Source organism: Nycticebus coucang, chromosome 2 (assembly GCF_027406575.1).
Source record: "Nycticebus coucang isolate mNycCou1 chromosome 2, mNycCou1.pri, whole genome shotgun sequence".
NCBI classification, from domain to species: domain Eukaryota; kingdom Metazoa; phylum Chordata; class Mammalia; order Primates; family Lorisidae; genus Nycticebus; species Nycticebus coucang.
Genome location: NC_069781.1, coordinates 174,398,307 through 174,419,740, shown reverse-complemented (window position 1 = coordinate 174,419,740; position 21,434 = coordinate 174,398,307). Strand labels below are relative to the sequence as shown.

General features: G+C 39.5%; 1 long non-coding RNA gene across 1 annotated transcript in view; it reads right to left on the bottom strand.

Annotated features, from left to right (window-relative positions):
- Positions 1–733: 733 nt before the first annotated feature.
- Positions 734–21,434, bottom strand: part of LOC128572272 (uncharacterized) — a 35,331-nt gene continuing 14,630 nt past the window's right edge. The window contains exon 3 of the long non-coding RNA XR_008376156.1: positions 734–808. This is a non-coding gene — a long non-coding RNA (uncharacterized LOC128572272). The remainder of the gene's footprint in view (positions 809–21,434) is intronic.

Here is a 21,434-nt window from a genome sequence, read left to right as displayed (position 1 = left end):
ATAACTGTTTTTCTTCTAGTGTTTTTATGTGCTTGTACATTTTATAATGTTGACATCAGGTTTATAGAGTTTTTCAACTTGTCTTTTCACCTTATGTTAAAAACTCTTCAAAATGTAATTTTTCAGGATGTATTACAGTCTTTTAAAAAATAAATCTACTCCAAACGTGAAAACCTATATTAGACTTTCTGATTTTGCCATAATAAATAAAAAACAATGGAACTTAAAGGTTTCAAGTGATTTAAAGAAATTTCTGCCCAATTATTAGCTGACCAGGATGCTAACTGGACAGTCACTTCAGGGACCACATATGACAAAGAACATAGAATGCACAGAACTATTCTGGAAAATAAAAAAGCAAGTAGCCACATCAACAAACTCTGGGAAAGAGGGAAGTTTGATTTTCAGAATTAACCTATATTATATAAAAAGTATGGTTTTCAATAAAAAATTTATGAATATATAAAAATACATTAAAGTATGGCCTATATAAAAAGGGGGAAAAGGAAAGGAATATTTCAGAGGAAGTTCCTATGTTGAATATACTGGACAAAGATTTTAAATCAATAATTATAAACATGATCATATAACTGAATAGCTAAGGGGAAATATGAGAATGACGCCTCAACAAATAGAGAGTATAAATAAAGATCAAGAAATCATAGAATGCAAACAAATAGAAACTGTAGAGTTGAAAAGTATAGGAATTGAAATGAAAAATTTACTACTTACTCAATAGTTGATTTCAGCAGCCAGAAGAATCAGTGAACATGAAAATTGGTTCAACGAAATTATCCAGTCCAATAAACTAAAGGAAAAAAAAAGAAAAGAATGAGTATTAAAAACAGAGACTCAAAGACTGTGCGTCAGTTATCAGTAGTACCAAAATATGTATAATGGGAATCCAGAAAGAGAAGAGAGAAATAGGTAAGAGAAAATTTAAAGAAACCATGGTGAAAAATCCTCCAAATTTGATAAAAATATAAATTTGCAAATCCAAGTACCTTAATAAACTCCAGAGAAGATCATCTCAGAGATCCATGCTGAGACACATCATAGCAAAACTGTGAAAAGCCAAAGAAAAAGAATCATGAAGGCAGGAGAAACCTAAGGTATTTTCTTTTCCTTGCAGACAGAAAAATAAATACATACTGGGAATGCTCGATAATTTCAACATTTACCACAAAATAATGAAGTATCACTGTTAACATGTTGTATGAATAAAAAAACTTTGCCTAAATTTGCTCAGAAATAAATCATTAGGGCAGTGTTTTCAGCTTTTTAGGATGTAATGGATTGAAATCACAGGAATCCAAATTGTAGGGATTTAAAACACAAAATAAAACAAGAAGATGGGAGGCCACTGTTAACAGGGTTCTTTAATGGGTCAGTGGCATCGTTGGGGCCCGTGGTTCTCTCCACCCTATTTTGTAAGGGGCTTTCCTGCTTCAATGTTTGCTGATTTAGGCCACAAGATGGCTACAAAGCTACTCATACAGCTGTATTCCTGACAGGGAGTAAGGGTCAGAATTAGACAGCATCTTACTTCCCAACTGACTTCTCCTTATGTCTGTTGGCCAAGACAGGATCACATGATGACCTTCAACTGCAGGGGAGTCTAGAAAATGTGTATCTGGGAAAGGGTATGGAAGCCACACGAGTAGCATAAGCCAATCGTAATTCATCTCCTGTAGACTGGTGTATTGCTATCTGGCAAAGAAGCAAGGAGAATCCTCAAAGATCTCAAATTAGATCTCCCATTTGACCCTGCAAATCCCCTTACTGGGTATCTACTCAGAAGAAAAAAAAAATCATTTTGACCTAAGGACATTTGCACTAGATTGTTTATCGCAGCTCAATTTACAATCGCCAAGACATGGAAACAACCTAAATGCCCATCTACTCAGGAATGGATTAACAAGTTGTGGTATGTGCACACCAGGGAATACTACTCAGCCATGAAAAAGATGGTGACTTCACATCTTTTGGAATATCCTGGGTGACGTGGAAACACATTCTTCTTAGTAAAGTATCACAAGAATGGAAAAGCAAGTATCCAATGTAATCAATACTAATATGAAGCCAGTGGATAATCTGATGCATGACCACATAGCAGAAAAACTCATTTCAATTCAACTAGGGGAATAAATAATGAGGGAGGGGGATGAGGTTGGGGTGCTCTTTCTGAAAGGGCACAGGGTGGGGGTGTTTGGCACACCTTTTGTGTGTGGGACATAACCACAAGAGGGACTCTAACAAAATTAAATATTTGACCTTGTTCTTTGCCCCCTCACATTAACCTGAAATAAATTTCCTTTTCCAAAAAATAAAAAGAAGAAGAAGAGAAGAAGAAAATAGGAGGCAGGGATGATAGCTGGTTCAGGAAAGATAGAAAACCATCTCCTTGGACATTAGTTGAGGGTAAGAACTATCCATTCTTTATCTTCTAACTTCATATTTCTTGACTGCTCAGTAGAATGCTTGTTGAATGTATTATTTAGCTTATTAGCTATGGGTTGGATAAAGACAAGACGGAATAAAATGCTTGGTCTTGGTAACTTGTATTTTGGGCTGAAAATTAGCTCAAATCCATTGATAGAGATAGAAAATCAGGAAGAAAAGTGTCAGGATCTTACAATGTTGAGCCCAGAGAACATTTCGGTCATGACTTAAGAGAATCTGAAGTAGCATATTACCTAGTTTTCGAGCTTTCAAGTACATAGCAAAGTTCTGAAAGTGTTGAAGATTTAGTATCCCTCAGCAGCGCTTCAGCCTCATGGGTGGATGCATATGGGCTCTTTGCCATCTTTCCACTTAACCACCAAGCACTGAGCAAGGACATGTTTTCAGCCATTTTTCTCTAAATGCTGCCATAGCAAGACAAAGCCTTCAAGAGTGCAAAGGCTGAGCAGTGAGTGATGTGCAAGATTCCTCCTGGGTGCTGTGTTCTACAGCAGAGCTTTACAGTAATGGTCTCCTGGTGCAGGTGGGAGTGGGCATTCAATTGTATAATTCTCCTTCCTCTGGGCATGAATCTGAGGTGGGCCCTGACAGTTGGTTTTGCATGACACGTCTAGATAACATACAAAGAATTTTTTCTATTGCACATAATTTGGGATCTTAACAGACAAGAATTTGAAATTAAATTCTGCAGCAACTTCAGGGGAATACATTTGCACTCTCAGTGTATGATGTAGGTAATAAATGTCAGCATAAAACCCTCATAATCCTGGAATCGAGACTCTTGCAGCTCACATATGGGTGAATTTCCTTACTAGACTTAATTTAACATCATTTGGAAGTATCAAATTAATGTACATTCATTGTAAGAAAGAAAGGTGGTACAGAAGGTAGAAATCAGCTTGTTTCCTTGAACACCAAGGACCACTCTCCACAGTTAATTCCTGCTAATAGCTCATACCCTATCTTTTCAGGCATTATAGCACGCTTATTTTTAAAGCTCAGGAAGTATTCACCACCTGTCACCTTATTCCATGAGAAGTAGAAGAGTTAGATTTTGCTTAATGTAAAGAGACTATGCTGAGTGTCCTGACAGATAATGCATTCAACTTAGATATGAAAATCTTTTCTTTTCAGCTTAGCCTGAGACCTACTTCTGAAAGTCTCTTAAACTCTCTGTGCTATTTATCCATTTACAAAGTGATGAATGCATAATTCAATTATTTCATGAATATTTATAGCACAACCACAATGCACCTGGCATAGTACTGGGTCTATGAAAAAAGGTACTGAGCCAACTTTAGTGTGTTCAGTGCCAAGGAAAGAGCAAAACTTTCGTGATTCTGGCTATTCTAGTTATCTATTGTTATGTAACAGATGCCCTGGATACTTAATGACTTAAAACAACCATAATAATCAGCTCAAAAACATACGATTTGGGTGGGGCTCAGCAAGGAAGGCTTCTTTCTGCTTCTTACACCACCAGTGAAGACAACTTGACTTGGGGCTGGAAGGTAGGTTCAGAATTCTTTTTTTTTTTTTTTTTGTAGAGACAGAGTCTCACTTTTATGGCCCTTGGTACAGTGCGGTGGCCTCACACAGCTCACAGCAACCTCCAAATCCTGGGCCTAAGCGATTCTCTTGCCTCAGCCTCCCAAGCAGCTGGGACTACAGGCACCCGCCACAACGGCCGGCTATTTTTTTGTTGTTGTTGCAGTTTGGCCGGGGCCGGGCTTGAACCCACCACCCTCGGTACATGGGGCCGGCGCCCTACCCACTGAGCCACAGGTGCCGCCCAGGTTCAGAATTCTTACACTCACATGGCTCACAGCTCAGGTGGGGACGGGGCCTGGGACCTTGTCTCCTCTCTGCCTAGGTTTCTCCACCCACTTTCATGCAGTATTGTGGTTGGGTTCCAGGAGTGAGCCCAGAGATAGAATAGCTGCCAGTTTCTTAATTCTTTTCAGTGGAAACCGGACAGCAGTATTTGTACCATATTCTATTGGTCACACAGAGCCCTCAACCAGATTCCATTCAGGGGGATTTAGACCCACTTCTCAGTGGGAGGCATGTTAAAATAATCTGAAGTTTTATTTATAAGTGGATGTGGATGTGTTTGTGCGTTTGATGTTTATTTAAGGTAGCACCTTTATCTGCTAATAAGATCAGCCTTCCTTTTAGGGGGAACTCCTTCACCTATCCCACCCATTCCATAGAACACCAGAGTTTTCTGCCCAATTGTACAAGTTGAGTATATGATTGACATCAGTCCAGCCAATAGAAATGCCATGTGCACATAGCAACAGTGATTGACACTTGGTCTTGGGTGGGCACATGCCTCATTTGGCCAATCATATTTGTTCACTAGTATTATTACTGACAGAACCAAAGGTAAAACATTCCTGAGTATTCTGGTATTGCTTTTTGGTGAAGGTAAAAGCGCACAGCATGTCTTACTTTTTACCTCATTAAAAAAATTTAAAAAAAGGTTGTCTGAAGTGGGTTTTTTTTTTTTTTTTTATTAAACCATAGCTGTGTACATCAGTATGATCGTGGGGCACCATACACTTGGTTCATAGATCGTTTGACACATTTTCATCACATTAGTTAACATAGCTTTTGCAGCATTTTCTTAGTTATTTTGCTAAGACCTTTACATTCCACATTTACTAGGATTCACATATACCCTTGTAAGATGCACCGCAGGTGTAATCCCATTAATCCCCCTCCTTCCCCCTCCCTCCCCTTCCTTTCCCCTTTCTCCCTATTCTTAGGTTATAACTGGGATATACCTTTCATGTGAAGGTCCTACATTAGTTTCGTAATAAGGGTGAGTACATTGGGTACTTTTTCTTCCATTCTTGAGACACTTTACTAAGAAGAATATGTTCCAGCTCCATCCATGTAAACATGAAAGAGGTAAAGTCTCCATCTTTCTTTAAGGCTGCATAATATTCCATGGTGTACATATACCACAATTTATTGATCCATTCGTGGATCGATGGGCACTTGGGCTCTTTCCATGACTTAGCAATTATGAATAGGGCTGCAATAAATATTCTGATACAAATATCTTTGTTATGGTGTGATTTTTGGTCTTCTGGGTATATGCCCAGTAAGGGGATTGCAGGATTGAATGGCAGATCTATTTTTAGATCTCTAAGTGTTCTCCATATCTCTTTCCAAAAGGAATGTATTAATTTGCATTCCCACCAGCAGTGCAAAAGTGTTCCCTTTTCTCCACATCCACGCCAACATCTCTGGTCTTGGGATTTTGTGATATAGGCTAGTCTCACTGGAGTTAGATGATATCTCAAAGTAGTTTTGATTTGCATTTCTTTGATGATTAAAGATGATGAGCATTTTTTCATATGTCTGAAGGCCATGCGCCTGTCTTCTTCAGAGAAGTTTCTCTTCAAGTCCCTTGCCCAGCCTGCGATGGGATCCCTTGTTCTTTTCTTGCTAATGCGTTTGAGTTCTCTGTGGATTCTGGTTATTAAACCTTTGTCGGAGACATAACCTGCAAATATCTTCTTCCATTCTGAGGGCTGTTTGCTTGCTTTACTTACTGTGTTCTTGGCTGTGCAGAAGCTTTTTAGTTTTAGATCAAGTCCCAATAGTGTATTTTTGAAGCTGCTTCAATTGCCTGGGGGGTCCTTCTCATAAAAAACTTGCCCAACCCAATTTCTTCAAGGGTTTTCCCTACACTCTCTTCTAGTATTTTTATAGTTTCATGTCTTAGGTTTAAATCTTTAATCCAGTGAGAGTCTATCTTGGTTAATGGTGAGAGGTGTGGGTCCAGTTTCAGTCTTCTACAGGTTGCCAGCCAGTTCACCCAGCACCATTTGTTAAATAGGGAATCTTTTCCCCACTGAATGTTTTTAATTGGCTTGTCAAAGATTAAATAACAGTAAGTAGCTGGATTCATCTCTTGGTTCTCTATTCTGTTCCAGACATCTACTTCTCTGTTTTTGTGCCAGTACCATGCTGTTTTGATCACTATCGATTTGTAGTATAGTCTGAGGTCTGGTAGCGTGATTCCTCCTGCTTTGTTTTTATTTTTGAGTAATGTCTTGGCTATTCGAGGTTTTTTCTGATTCCATATAAAACGAAGAATTATTTTTTCAAGATCTTTAAAGTGTGACAGTGGAGCTTTAATGGGTATTGCGTTGAAATTATATATTGCTTTGGGTAGTATGGACATTTTAACAATGTTGATTCTTCCCAACCATGAGCATGGTATATTTTTCCATTTGTTAACATTCTCGGCTATCTCTTTTCTTAGAGTTTCATAGTTCTCCTTATATAGATCTTTCACGTCCTTTGTTAGATAAACTCCCAAGTATTTCATCTTCTTTGGCACTATTGTGAATGGGATAGAGTCCTTAATTGTTTTTTCAACTTGACTATTGTTGGTATATATAAAGGCTACCGATTTATGAATGTTGATTTTGTAACCGGAGACACTGCTGTATTCCTTGATCACTTCTAAGAGTTTTGTAGTAGAGTCCCTAGTATTTTCCAGATATACAATCATATCATCTGCGAAGAGCCAAAGTTTGATCTCTTCTGACCCTATGTGGATACCCTTGATCGCCTTTTCTTCCCTAATTGTGGTGGCTAAAACTTCCATTACAATGTTAAAGAGCAATGGAGACAATGGGCAGCCTTGTCTGGTTCCAGATCTAAGTGGAAATGATTCCAATTTAACTCCATTCAATATGATATTGGCTGTGGGTTTGCTGTAGATGGCCTCTATCAATTTAAGAAATGTCCCTTCTATACCAATTTTCTTAAGTGTTCTAATCATGAATGGATGTTGGATGTTATCAAAAGCTTTTTCTGCATCGATTGAATCATATGGTCTTTGTTTTTTAATTTGTTTATGTGCTGTATTACATTTATAGATTTACGTATATTGAACCAGCCTTGAGACCCTGGGATAAAACCGACTTGGTCAGAAATCCAAAAAATCCTTAATGAATATTACAAGAAACTTTACTCTCAGAACTACGAAAATCTGAAGGAAATCGACCGTTACTTGGAAACACGTCACCTTCCAAGACTTAATCAAAAACAAGTGGAAATGTTGAACAGGCCCATATCAAGTTCAGAAATATCATCAACCATACAAAATGTCCCCAAAAAGAAAAGCCCGGGACCGGATGGTTTCACGTCAGAATTCTACCAAACCTTTAAAGAGGAATTAGTACCTATACTACTCAACCTGTTCCAAAAGGTAGAAAAAGAAGGAAAACTACCCAACACATTCTATGAAGCAAACATCACCCTGATCCCCAAACCAGGAAAAGATCCAACAAGAAAAGAAAATTATAGACCAATATCACTAATGAATATAGATGCAAAAATATTCAACAAGATTCTAACAAACAGAATCCAGCAACATATCAAACAAATCATACATCATGAAGTGGGTTTGAATTTCATACGCCATGTTACTACCTATAAATGTTAAGTAACTTCCCTGAATGTCAATTTACTTCCTTAGTGATATTTACCTTGTAGTCACTAAACTGTAAAATATCATAGCATTACGGATTAACGTAGGTATAAATGAGTCCAAATCTTAAAGTTTTATAAAACAGAAGTTTCCAAATGTTTGATGTTACACAGCTCTTACTTTTGGTGGAGACATAAAAACTCAATCAAAGGAAGAGATGTGAATGATGAAAGTTAGTGAAAGTGAAATATACTTAAAACGTATATTGGATTTCATCCAGAGCTCCATGCTATGAGGCCTCAAATAATAACAGTTCCTAGAACAATTAGACATTATAGATGTAATTACAATAGTTCATTATGTGCTTTTTATAGTCTATAATATGATGAAGCAAGTAAACATTATGTGGACAAGGGGCACTTTCTGCAGGTGGCATCCCTTCAAATACACCTAGAAGAAATGTCCTGTTACATGATGTCCTGATGTACCTTTAAACTGGAAGCAATTTGGAAGCCCACTGGAGAGGAAGTTCATTATCAATATGAGGGCAAAAGTTTGGCTTCAGAAATACCCCCGCCCAAACTCAAAAATACAAACACTTCACAAAAACGGGAATGTACCTATAACTACAAATACATTCACGATTAAATTACAACTTTTCTGAATTCTGAATTTCATAAGTGAAACCTTAAAGTCTCCCTGATGATTGGATGAACACACATCTCACCTGTGATGCTCTATTTTTAGTTTTGAAACCATGTGTGGCTTCATTGTGTATCCCCTTCTTCCTCAAAATTGCTTGAGTGTACTTTCTTTAAAACAATGTCATATGAAGTCATCCCTGGATGAAATATTGTTCAATGGCCACGGTATATACAATATTCACGGTATATACAAAGCATGGGCTTAGGAGGTAGTTGATACAATTGTTTTTACTGGGTTATTTGCTTACTGAGAAGCATAGATGCAAATGCCAACAATAGCACATGAAATATGCCTGCAGGAGGAATTAAAAGCAGCAGCGTAGACAGAGGGGAATGGTACATACTCCCTGGAAACTTTATGTAGCAGTAAAAAGTACCATGGTCCATTGAATGTGTTCATTATGTTCTGTATCAATGAATCCTCATGCAGGAAAGTTACAGCTCTAGTGTAAGAGAAGAGGAAACATCCCAGCTGGACGGACGGATGGAGACCATCTAGTCCCTGGGATGCTCTAATCCTTAGGAATGGCCTGTTTTAAGACACACAGATCCATGATGTCCTGATGTACCTTTAAACTGGAAGCAATTTGGAAGCCCACTGGAGAGAGATCCAAGTCCGTGGTCCACGGCAATCCGGCTACTATGGCCTGTCGTTTTTAGCCTTCATCATTACCCGTGTTGCTGTGCCTGATGTTCCTATTAGGTAAAGACTTACTGTCCAAAGCATTTTAAGAGAACACATAAGCCATATAGGTTATAAGCCTGAAGGAATGGGGGTAAGAGAGACTCAAGATAACCAAGGAAATAGCTCTTCCTGTATTCAGGGCCTGGTGCTTCTGACTTACGTCCCAGAGTGCCTGGATCTCCTATGGGTCAACTTGCTAATTGCAGGAGGGAAAGCCTGTCTGATCAAGGAACCAAAATCGGGGAAGTTGATATCCTCACTCTAAGTTAATTGTCTTGAACTTTTCAGCCTCATAAGCCAATAATGGCTCTTTTTAGCTTATGCCGACTTTCCATCACTTTCAATGTTGAAGATACTTGAACTTATAATAGCCATAACAAAAATTTAGTAGCCATAACAAAAATTTAGGAAAGATTATGAAATGGCTGGCTTGGGGGTATTTATGAGAGGAACCGTCATCACTAGCATCAGGCCAGGCTAAACCTATTTCACTTTGTGATCAGGGTATAAGATGGAGACACCAGGTAAATGCAACCTCCAGTGGTTCCCCAAGGAGAAATAGCAATTGGTTAAAAAACTGTATAGGGATACGTAGCCATCCAGGTTGAACTGATTCTTTTTTTTGTGGTTTTTGGCTGGGGCTGGGTTTGAACCCGCCACCTACGGCATATGGGACCAGCACCCTACTCCTTGAGCCACAGGCGCCGCCCTGAACTGATTCTTAATTAAAATTAAATAATTTGTTCTCTCTTTAGAGCAGTGGTTCTTAACCTTCCTAATGCCTCCTAATGCCATGACCATTTAATACACTTCCTCATGTTGTGGTGACCCACAACATAAGGAACCCCCCAAAATTATTTTCGTTGCTACTTCATAACTGTAATTTTGCTACTGTTATGAATTGTAATGTAAATATCTGATATGCAGGATGTATTTTCATTGTTAGAAAGGGATCACGACCCATAGGTTGAGAACCGCTGCTTGAGGGGTTTTGATATGCTGAGAATATTCACAAATAGATTATACTCAGTTTCTCAGGACAAATCATCAGTGGAGCACACAAAACAAAACATTTGACAAAGTCCCGAATATGTGTCGATATGAGATGAAAAAATTTGGGCAGGGTAACAATACTATTAAGTGGTTTTGTAATCAGTTGAGAGCTAATATTTGCTGGGATGGGGAGCGTTCCAGGCTCATTTGCTCTCATTGGTGTGTTCATCAACATTCGGATACAGAGAAAACACGGATGATGTTTTTACAATTGGTTTTTGGTGAAAGTGATCTTGAAAGCTGGCACAGTTTGCTGAGTTGCATATGATAATAATACAAGAACAGGGAAATGTATGATAATATCCTTCCCTTGGGTCTTTACGCTAATTATGCTATGTGCAAAAACAAAAAAGCAGTATCAGTATGTATAGCATGAGGAAAAAACAAGAACAATCACCCTAGCGTGCGTATGTGTATCTGGGTCCATTTCTAGAAGGATATGCAAATATGCTAACACTGTTTATGGTAGACAAAGCCTGAGGAAAGAGAGATCTGGACCACCAGTTATACTTCGTATCACACACATTTTTCTATCATTCAGATTTTCTTACTTATTTTTTTATGTCCCTGTATTACTCACTGGTGAGCAAACAGGTGGGAGGCAGAATGGGGGACAATGGGAATATGGCTCACTGGCCGGAGGGTTGTCTAACCAGCCATGGGTAGGTCTGTCATATCTGTCTGCCTGAAGCTCTTCCCAGCCAAGGGTGAGTGGGCGTGTGTGGATGGTCAGCCAGGGGTCTGTCAGGGGTCCATCTCTCTGTTGGCCTGCTATGTTCTGAACGATTGAGTCCCCAGGACTTAAGAGACCAGCTGGATACTTCTTTCTTGCCTTAGAGCATGACTGAGGGGGCTGTTTGGCTGAATCGGGTGCCTTTCTGTTCTATCAGTCCTGGCTCCACCTCTCCCCGGCCCTACCCATGCTCTGTGCTGTGTGTCTAACCTACCTGATCCCTTGACCTTCCCACCATATCTCTACACATGTCCAACTCCCCCAGATTGTCCTTACCTTGGTTTGGGTACCCATAGAGTGACTGTGTGGACTCGGGACAGGTGTGCACGTGTGTTCGGGGGAGGGCAGCCTGTGCTCCTCTGGTCATTCCTGATCCATCTCTACCCACCCCTGGCCCACTCCCTCCCTCCCCCAGAGGACCACAAGCTGGTGTTCCTACAGCAGGGCCAACTGCTACTGGTGGCCGTGTCACGGACAACCCAGTCAGCAGCCCAGCAGCCCAGCTGCGAGGGGAGCTGCTAGCTGTGCACGCACAGATTGTGAGCACGCTGACACGTGTCCCTGTATTACTCTTTCTAAAAATGTATTTAGATTAATCAGAAAGAACGAGAATGTACAGGATTAAGGAAGATGTGGATTAACAGGGGCGAAACTGAATTAAAGAAAGGCCTGAGGGATTATGATTGTGAATTCAAACGTGAGTCAGCTCTCTCAGGCAGTTCACAACAAAGTAACATGATTGGATTTCAGTTGTTCATCTTCCCTGTTAAGTCATAATTTTTGGTGGAACACAGAAGACACAAGAAGGGCTGAGGTTAATGGCACGTTGGTTAAAGGACTTATATCTTTTGAGAGTTGTGCGTTATTTTGTCTGGCCAGAGATACCCATCACCCTATTCAGTTTACCTGCTTGAAAGAGCAGGAGTTATGTCTAAATTCGTTTTTTTAAAAAAGCCTTAAATGGCTCCTCCCATTATCTGAATGCATTGTCCAATGTCACTCCCTAGACCTCTAATTTTTCTCCTACATTATAAGATTGTCATACAAAATCTTTAAATTTGAGCCAAGATGGAAAATAAGAGAAAACACACCCAAAATGAAAAATGAATTTTACGTTTGTAGCAAAGTGTATTTTCAGTAAAGGATTCACAACCTAAATTATAAAAGATGATGGTAAAATCACCTTTCTCGAAATCTATCCAGGATACACAAACTAGTATGATAGAGGATCTTATTGCCAAAGATCTTTTTCATTTTGAGACTATATTCAATGCTTATCCTTATAGGTAAACTATGTTATTGCCCATTTTGTTACACTGAACACTGTCTTTTGCAGAATTTTCTTTTCATTTTTGCTATTCCTACTGGCATATACTTTTGCTTTTGCCTGATGTTCAGTAATATCAATGTCACTTTGAAAGATACCAATATGGCAGTGTCTGCTGATGCAAAGGAATAAAATATACTGACTTTACACAAGCATAAAGACAGAAGTCGTGCATAGAACAGATGATGTTATGTTCTAGGCTAACCACATGTCCTTTGGTGATACTCCCTGAGTCATCTATTGCACCACAGTATATTAAAACAACATTCGTTCAAGCGGGGGTAAATACCATACACTTCCATCATTCCAACAGAAGCTGTGTTCTTAAAAAATAGCTTTAAGTCATTGAACGTTAAATTGTAAAATTAGTTCCAATTCAATATTGAGTACATGTGACGGTTGTTTTTGCATTCTTGCAATACTTCATTTAAGAGGATGGTCTCAAATTCCATCCAGGTTGTTTCAAAAGAGACTAGATCTCCGTCTGTTTTGATGGCTGGAGAATCTCCCATGGTAGACGTAAACCACAATGTATTGGAGCCATTCGTGTATTGAAGGGCACTGGGTCATTTTCACATCTTTGCAACTGTGAATTGTGCCCCTACAGATATTCCAGTGTGAGTGTTTTTATGATAAACATCTTTCTTTCCTTTAGTAAATACCTAGTATGTTAACCAGTTTGATGAAAATATTTAAAATTGTATATAAAACCAGAACATGGTACCCCATGATTGCATTAATGTACACAGCCGTGATTTAATAAAAAAAAAAAAAATACCTAGTAATGGGATTGCAGGATCAAGTGGTAGTTGGTCAACACCTCCGTGCTCATATGGAAGCGAAAGTCAATGATATTCAAGTAGGGGGAGAGAGGAGACGGAGATGGGTAAATTCCAACCCGACAGGTGCATTGCGCAGTTTCTGGGTGAAGGACACACCTATGACATTAACTTCACAAAAGCAAACTATGTAACCAAAACACATGTACCCCCATAATAATCTGAAATTTACAAAAATAAATATTGTGAAAAAATATTGTGAAATTGATGATAAAGCTGGAAGATCTCTAATTGTATCCAGGGCTATGTACTGCCCCCTCCTCCACGTGAAATATACAGCGTGGGGGTGAGGGGGGAGCCTATACAACCCATTTTCTGGAGAAACTGAAGCCAGCTTGGCATTAAACAAATAGCCACAGACAGTCTCGTTACCTTGCCACTTTCTCCCAAAGCTAAAGCTGAGCCAACAGTGTTCCCAAACAAATACATCATAACCACAGTTTAAAGTGAGTTTTAAAAGAAACAATCTTTCTCACAGGTGTAAATCATTCGTGCTTAATCTCTACCTTCCACAGAGCAGGTTTGCAGAATGGTTTCTGTTGCTCAGAGCACTGCTGGAGGAGATGGAAGGGACAGAGGATTATGAAACACCTGCTGTAGAGGAACGCTGAAGCGTCCCCACACCTGCCAGAACAGCTGGCTCCCTCCTCGGGGACAAAGACACAAAGAGCCCACTTTAATGAGTTACTTCCTTTGATTTGAGTCTGAAGAAAATTTAGTATATTGGAAAAAAAAATCCCACCAAGACCTTAAGCAAAACTGTAGTATCTGTAGATGAAATATAGCTTGGTAGATACCAGCAATGGCTATCTTTGAATGGTGACATAATGATTATTTTAATCTTTCTATTTTCATAGCCTTTTCAGATTTTCTCCAACAAATAGATACATTTTATATTCCAAGAAAAAAGCTATTTTAAGATTTTATGCTTTACCCAAGCATCTCTGATTAGAAAGGATTATAGACTGGCCACGTAGTAAGATATTTCAGGATTGAAGTATTTGGTGATGATTTATTTCTTTGAGTCTTCTGTTTTGGAGATAGAAGAAATAAAATAAAAAGAATTTCCAAAGCATTTTCCTGTCCTGGTAACTATTCTCACCCCAAATAAGAGACAGATTGTACTAAAGCATCCCTCTTGTAGTCCCAGATCATTCCTGGGTGTGTGGTGCTGTTGCTGATTGTTCCCAGGGAAGACAAGTTTCCGAGCTCTGTATGGAAACAGGCGAGTCACCTGGAGCCACAGGCCTGATGGAAGAAACTGAAACCCTTGCAGGAAGTATGTTCACTAAAGGCAGATAATAAATCACTCAACTTGTAAAAACTGACTCAACTGGCTCTAAGAGCCATTGGTTACTTTGATCTATTCCTCCGCTGCTTAATTTACTTTTGCGGGCAGTTCTGGCTCTGTAGGTCTTGGAATTGAAGAAATGGACTTCTTGATAGATAAATCCTTTTGAAAGATTAGGTGGACAGCCACTGGCTACGGTTCACAGCAAAGCGATTCAGATTTCTGAAAAGACACAGGGAAGCTGGCAACAGTCATTCCCTCTAAGAGGGGCCTTGGGATTCTGGGCTGGGGGAGGGGACCTACTTTTCCTCAGGGACACTTTTATACTGTTTGTAATTAAAGTTACATGGCTCAAACTTTATTTTCTGATTTTGACTTGTCTCTATTTTTCCAGGGATGGCATCACCAATAATAGGTAGTTTTTTTTTTTTTTTTTAAAGGAAAGAGAAGTTTAGAAACCAGTTCCTAAAATAAATATTTATGAAATATTCTTGGATATACTAGCTCCCACCCACTTTTTTTGTTGTTTTTTGGTCTCATGTAAAGCCTCTTGAATAGATCAATGAATATAACTTATGTATTTTTTTTTGTACTTTTAGGAGGAGGAGGAGTCCCATCCTATCCTCTCTCAATAGTTTGATGTCACCATCTCCAGCCTCATTAACTATCTAGCTTTCTGGATTTCGTCTGAAAGTCAGACAGAAAACTTACACTGCACTTTTTTCCCTTGCTTATTCATCCACGTCAGAAGGCTGGATTCATTCCTAATTGTCTCTACACTTTAATTACTTTGCACCTCCCCACCTTTCGTAGCAACTGAGGTCCTGAGGCTGCATTAAGGTCATCTCAGCTCTCTGCTCTCCCAACTGCTCTCGGCCATTTTCCCAAGTCACTCTGGTCTGGCCTCCATCCTTCACTTGCTGCTGGGTGGTTTTTCCTAAATGCATGTGTCACCTTGCTGCTATTTTTTTTTAAATGAATAATTATATATATTTATGGATAAAAGGTGATGCTTTGATAGAACGTATGGATTGTGAAATGATTAAATTAAGCTCATTAACATATCTATCATCTCATGTACTTACCAATTTTTTATGATGAGATCATTTAAAATTTACCAGTTTGTTGTCACTTTCTATTTAAAATCCTTAAATACCACACCTGTCTTTTTAGGATATTGTAAGTCGAGGTGGTTTGGGACTGACTCTGGATGGAGACTTCCATCCTCTTTTCTGAGAACTCCATACGTAGGCGTACTTGATCTCGCTTAAAAATTTCCTCTCTGGGATGGGCTCTGTTACCCACAAACAACATCTCTTCCTCACCACCCCTCAGATCCACTTCACAACATGGTTCTCATCTCGCCTTCCCCAGTCCTACGTATATTTTCCTTTCATCTGCCCCCTGTATTTATACCTATATATATATTTACTTTTATTGTTTCTCTGGAATTATAGATAATGGCTTACTTATTGCTTCCTATATCAGATTCTAAATTCCAGCTTACAATTTGTGGGGGGAGAGCAAGAATTTTGAAAGGGAACAAGAAGGGATTATATAGTTATTTTAAATTCCCAATTCTTTATGTAGCGTTTGACTTTTTTTTTTTTGAAATAGGGTCTCACTTTGTTGCCCAGTGCAATGGCCTCATCATAGCTCACTGCAACCTTGAACTCTGGAGGTCAAGCAATCCTCCTGCCTCAGCCTGCCAGGTAGCTGAGACTACAGGTGCATTGCTACCAGGCCTGGCTAATTTTTCTGCTTTTTCTTTGTAGAGGTGGGGGTCTCACTATGTTGCTTAGGCTGGTCTTGAATTCCCAGCCTCAAGCAATCCTAATCCTTCTTCCAAAGTGCTAGAATTATAGCCATGAGCCGCTGCACCCAACCTTTCAATTCCATTGTTAACATTTAACTGCCAGTATCTTGTACTTTTCATCACTTCCCTTTTCCCCTTCTACCTTCTACCTGGGAAGGTGATAAGTGAGCTGGGCTTCTTTCTCCTGTGGCACTGGCGGGATGCTCAAACAATGCAAGCCCTGACCCATGCAGAGGAACCCTCTCCCCAGTCCCACCTGTAACAACATCAAATCCCAAGCCAGCCCCCTGTCCCTGCTCACTCAAGGAATTCTTAGCTCTCCTCAGAGAACTTCATGATGTGAGTTATTAATCTGTCTATATCCTGTTGGTGAGTGTCTTGACTTTGAAAACAAATTTTGGTTAAGAACATCCACCTGCTTCTGAGGAGTGGCCACAACACTTCCCAAAGCATGAGCCTCCAGACCCAATGAATATATTTTATGCCCATGCTATTCAGATAGTATTTACTGCATAGACGGAAGTAAGGAAAACAGATCTCCAAATACCCATCCCAGAGGCTACTCAATTCAGACTGATGACAAGCTTGGTTTAACTTTTTATCTGAAACATGAGAGGGGGTGAGTGAGAGAATATAAACCTTTACATACCCTTGAGGAAACTTACAAACACAAACTATCGTTAAGTGCTCACATACACTGGCTTCTCACAGAATATGCTGTGTTCTGGATGCCTATGGTGGGTGTTTACACATCTCACAGAGTATAAATATGTTTTGGAGGCATCCCTTTAGCTACAAAATGCCATTTGACCAATAGAATATTTTCCATTAAGCTGATTTTATTAAGGTTATAGCATTGCCCACTTATTTCCTGGTACTTGCCAACTTCCATGAGTAAGCGGGCAAGACTTCCATTCTAGCGAGTTCACACTCATAACCAAGTGGCATAAAAACATATCAACCCATTTTAAGTTCTGTGCCCCATGAAAAGAACAGGCTCTTGGGGCTGGTAATGACTCCAAGACCCCTTGTTTGAAAGGTGGTATCATCCAAATGTCTAGGTCTTCCCCTTGGGGATTTTCAAGGTCATGGGGGCCCAGGCTGCAAAGGACACAGCATAGTAATGAATTCTGTATTTTAGGCCACATAAAACTGTGGTAGTGACTAAAGGAACAATAAGACCCTTACTGACTAATCCCAATTCAAGTACTTTGAAAATAGCTCTAATGAAAATCACACCAGGAGGAGGACATCAGGAGCCTGTTAGCAAAACAAAGCATAATGAGACCCTTTCCTTTCCTGTATTACAAGTCCCTAAATCACAGGCTAGGGAAGAGAATTTTTTTTTTTTTTTTGTAGAGACAGAGTCTCACTTTATGGTCCTCGGTAGAGTGCCGTGGCCTCACACAGCTCACAGCAACCTCCAACTCCTGGGCTTAAGCGATTCTCCTGCCTCAGCCTCCCAAGTAGCTGGGACTACAGGTGCCCGCCACAACGCCCGGCTATTTTTTGGTTGCAGTTTGGCCGGGGCCGGGTTTGAACCCGCGACCCTCAGCATATGGGGCCGGCGCCCTACCGACTGAGCCATAGGCGCCGCCCGGGAAGAGAATCTTTGACCATCATTTCATTCTTCCTTTCTTCCTTTGAAAATGTTATTGATGCAGCAATATAAAGGGAATGTCAAATAGAAAATCTGTCCTTTTCAATATACATCTGTACTGTTCGTGTCTTATTCTACTGATTACACAAGGTGGCCATAAAGTTTGTGTGCAATTTAAAATTGTACACAAACTTTATGGTCACCCTGTCTATTATTAAGTAGGCATAAATCTTTTATGTTCTATTTCATTTTAATAAATCATGTATTTTTCTCCTTGAAAGCACAGTTTACAAAAATAGTAATTTTAAAATAACTCCATGACAAGGCAAGTAATTAACAAATTCCCTTTTCCCCACACTATATCCCTTTAGTTGGGCGTTGAAAAGTTTTCCCAATGTTTTCTATCATGACATATAATAACATTTTTAAGGGTTGAGATCTGTATGTTGAATCTCTTATAGAAACACTGTGAGTATCTCTTAATTGTATCTTTATATCCGTGTCTTTATAAACAGGAATAGGAAACTGCTAATCGATCTTATAAACAGCAGCATTCACATAGTTGAAATGCCTCTGGACCAGATGATAAAGCTGGACTTAGTTATAAGAGTGATGTTTCTAACTCTCCACAAGTATGCCGGGTCAGCAAAAGGCCGTTAGTGCCTGAGCACAGTGACTCTAAACTATATGCAAACTAGATCATTACACAGGGTAACCAACAGCTCATTTTCAAAACAAAGACATTCTTGGAAAAGAAATATCATTAGCATCTTCAGTTCCCCATGTTATTGTTCTTGAGGAGAAAAACATCCTGATGGCTTTACCTGATGCCAATATTACCATAAAAACAACAAAAAAAGCAATTTATTAGAATAAGAATTAATATTTAAGACAAAGACAAATTTGGTTTCTTTCTTTGGGATGTGACATTCTAATGCAGGCGATGGGCAAGTAGAGGCAATTAAAATGTAATGAGCTTCTAGGCCAATCCTAATGAGACTTGCCTTTTTGTGTGTGATCAAGAATAGTCTCAACTTGATTAAGGCCAGGGGAGGAAGGCTGGTGGTAAAAAATGTGAACAATCTTGAAATGAACAAAAATGATGAATAGATGTCCTTTCTGGTGTCACCCTTCCAGGCCAGCTGCGCCTGTCAGTGGCTTTCAGCTGTTTTCCAACTCTAAGTTGTAGAACACGGATGATTATTTCCCATAAAAATGTAAATACATTTTGTCTGGCACCGTATAATTGATTGTTGTTTTCTAGCTATTCACCAGTTTTGCATCTATTTGCAAATTCACTTCAGTGTTCCTGATTGCCTGAACACATGTGTCATTTCAGAATTCTTTTTGTTGTTGTTGAGTTTGGCCAGGGCCGGATTTGAACCTGCCACCCTCGGTATATGGGGCCGGTGCCCTACTCGCTGAGCCACAGGCGCCGCCCCCATTTTAGAATTCTTTAAACAAATTTAACTTCTTACTGGTTCCCTCATTAATAAATGAGTTAAAAAATCTTTCATAACTATTCATTTTACATCTGTATGGCAGTCATGATTTTAACTTTTCGGGGGGAGAAATATGTTTTAACACGAGGGTACAATAGCTGCTTAGTAATTCTCTCATACAACCTTTAGTAAAGGCCACACTTGGCATTTCACAGCCTCTATAACAAGGCTGACTCGCAATGACATAATTTTGCAATTATCTAGCCTAATTCAAATCTACAAAGATTTATGGAGCTCCTGTTCTATGCGCACAAGTCAGATCAATAAGATCCACCTGGGCCCCATATAGTTCACATGGGTACAATTACAACCCCAAGCTTGATGATACTATGTGTTATGTGTAATAATAGAATCTCACACAAAATGTCTTGGGAGACTGATGAAGGAGCAATGAATTCCAATGAGACAGAACGTGCTGTGCTGAGCTTTACAAAGAAGGGAGTATTTGAGTTGAGTCTTGTAGGAGAAGTAGGGTTTTTTACTGAAGGAAAGAGAGAAGGACAAATATTTGGAAAGGCATTGGACCACTGAAGGGCATTTTAGCCAGAAAATCATCTCTCAGGTAGATAGGTGTAGGTATGGGTGGGGTGAGGACATCCCGGCAGGTAAATGGGGAGATATGAAATTTGGGACGGAACTGAACTATGGATGCCCTGAATGTCAAGCTTTGGAATCAGGCCAAAGGAGGTTAGATCTGTCACGGGTTTTTAAGTGATAATGATGTCATCAGATTTTAATAGAAGGGAGAGAGTTGGCATTGTGGTAACTCCAAATATCCCAGTTGTTGAATTACTAGAAGATATTTGGGATATAATCAGTATATTTGTTTTTTTTTTTACATTAAATAACATAGCAGAGCACACTAGAAAAATGTCCTATTATCATTTTTGCTCATTTTAAACTTTTCCACATATATTCCTGACAAAATGAGCTTAATGTTCTCCAGATTATTACTGACCACACATGCATACAAAATATTGGTCTCTGTCACTATCATAATTGCCTTCCTATCAGAGAGTGTTAGAAAGGTCATGGGCATTTTGGAAATCCAGCTAAAGGAAAATTAACTCAGATACATCTGGTAAGTGTTAATATTATATGTTATATGGTTTTATCATGCAAATATATACATCAAGAGAGCTATAAAATAGGTACAAAGTGTAGAGAAATGAGAAGCTGAGAAACAAGAGTTAAGGGGAAGTCATCAAAATGGAGAGGAAATTTGGGGCCAGGCACGGTGGCCCATGCTAGTAATCTGAACACTCTGGGAAGTTGAAGCAGGTAGAGCGAGACCCCGTCTCTAAAAATAGCCAGATGTTGTGGGGGGCACCTGTAATCCCAGTTACTTGGGAGGCTGAGGAAAGAGAATCACTTAAGCCCAAGAGTTTCAGGTTGCTGTGAGCTGTGATGTTATAGCACTGTACCACGGGCAACAAAGTGAGACTGTCCAAAACTGTTAAGAATAGAGTATAATTGTCTTACCACAACAAATAAGTAAGCGAGGAGATGGTTATGTTAATCAGTTAGAAGTAAGCATTCCACGTTGTATATCAAATCAGCACACTGTACCCCATAAATGCATTAAGGTACACAGTTATGGTTTAATAAAGAATTTAAAAAATGGAGAGGAAATTTGCAGAGAAACACAGCCTGTGTGTTCAAATAGGTCTGGAAGAAAGTGAGGGGTAAGGGGGAGACACCATGAGATATGTCCCAGATACTTAAATACCAGCCTGCCTCATGGACTCAAAGACTGTTTTCAAAGGTCTTTGCATGATTTTGTGTACCTGGTCCAGGACAACATCCCGACAATACGCGGGAGGTTTTGCAAAGCAATGGGGACCTTGACAACAGTGGCCCTTGGCCATGTGTGGCTTTACTGGGAGGGCGTGCTTGCTATAGGAGCCCTACCCAAGCTCAGATACTACTCTCTGGCTTGGAATGATCACGAGTTACCCATTGT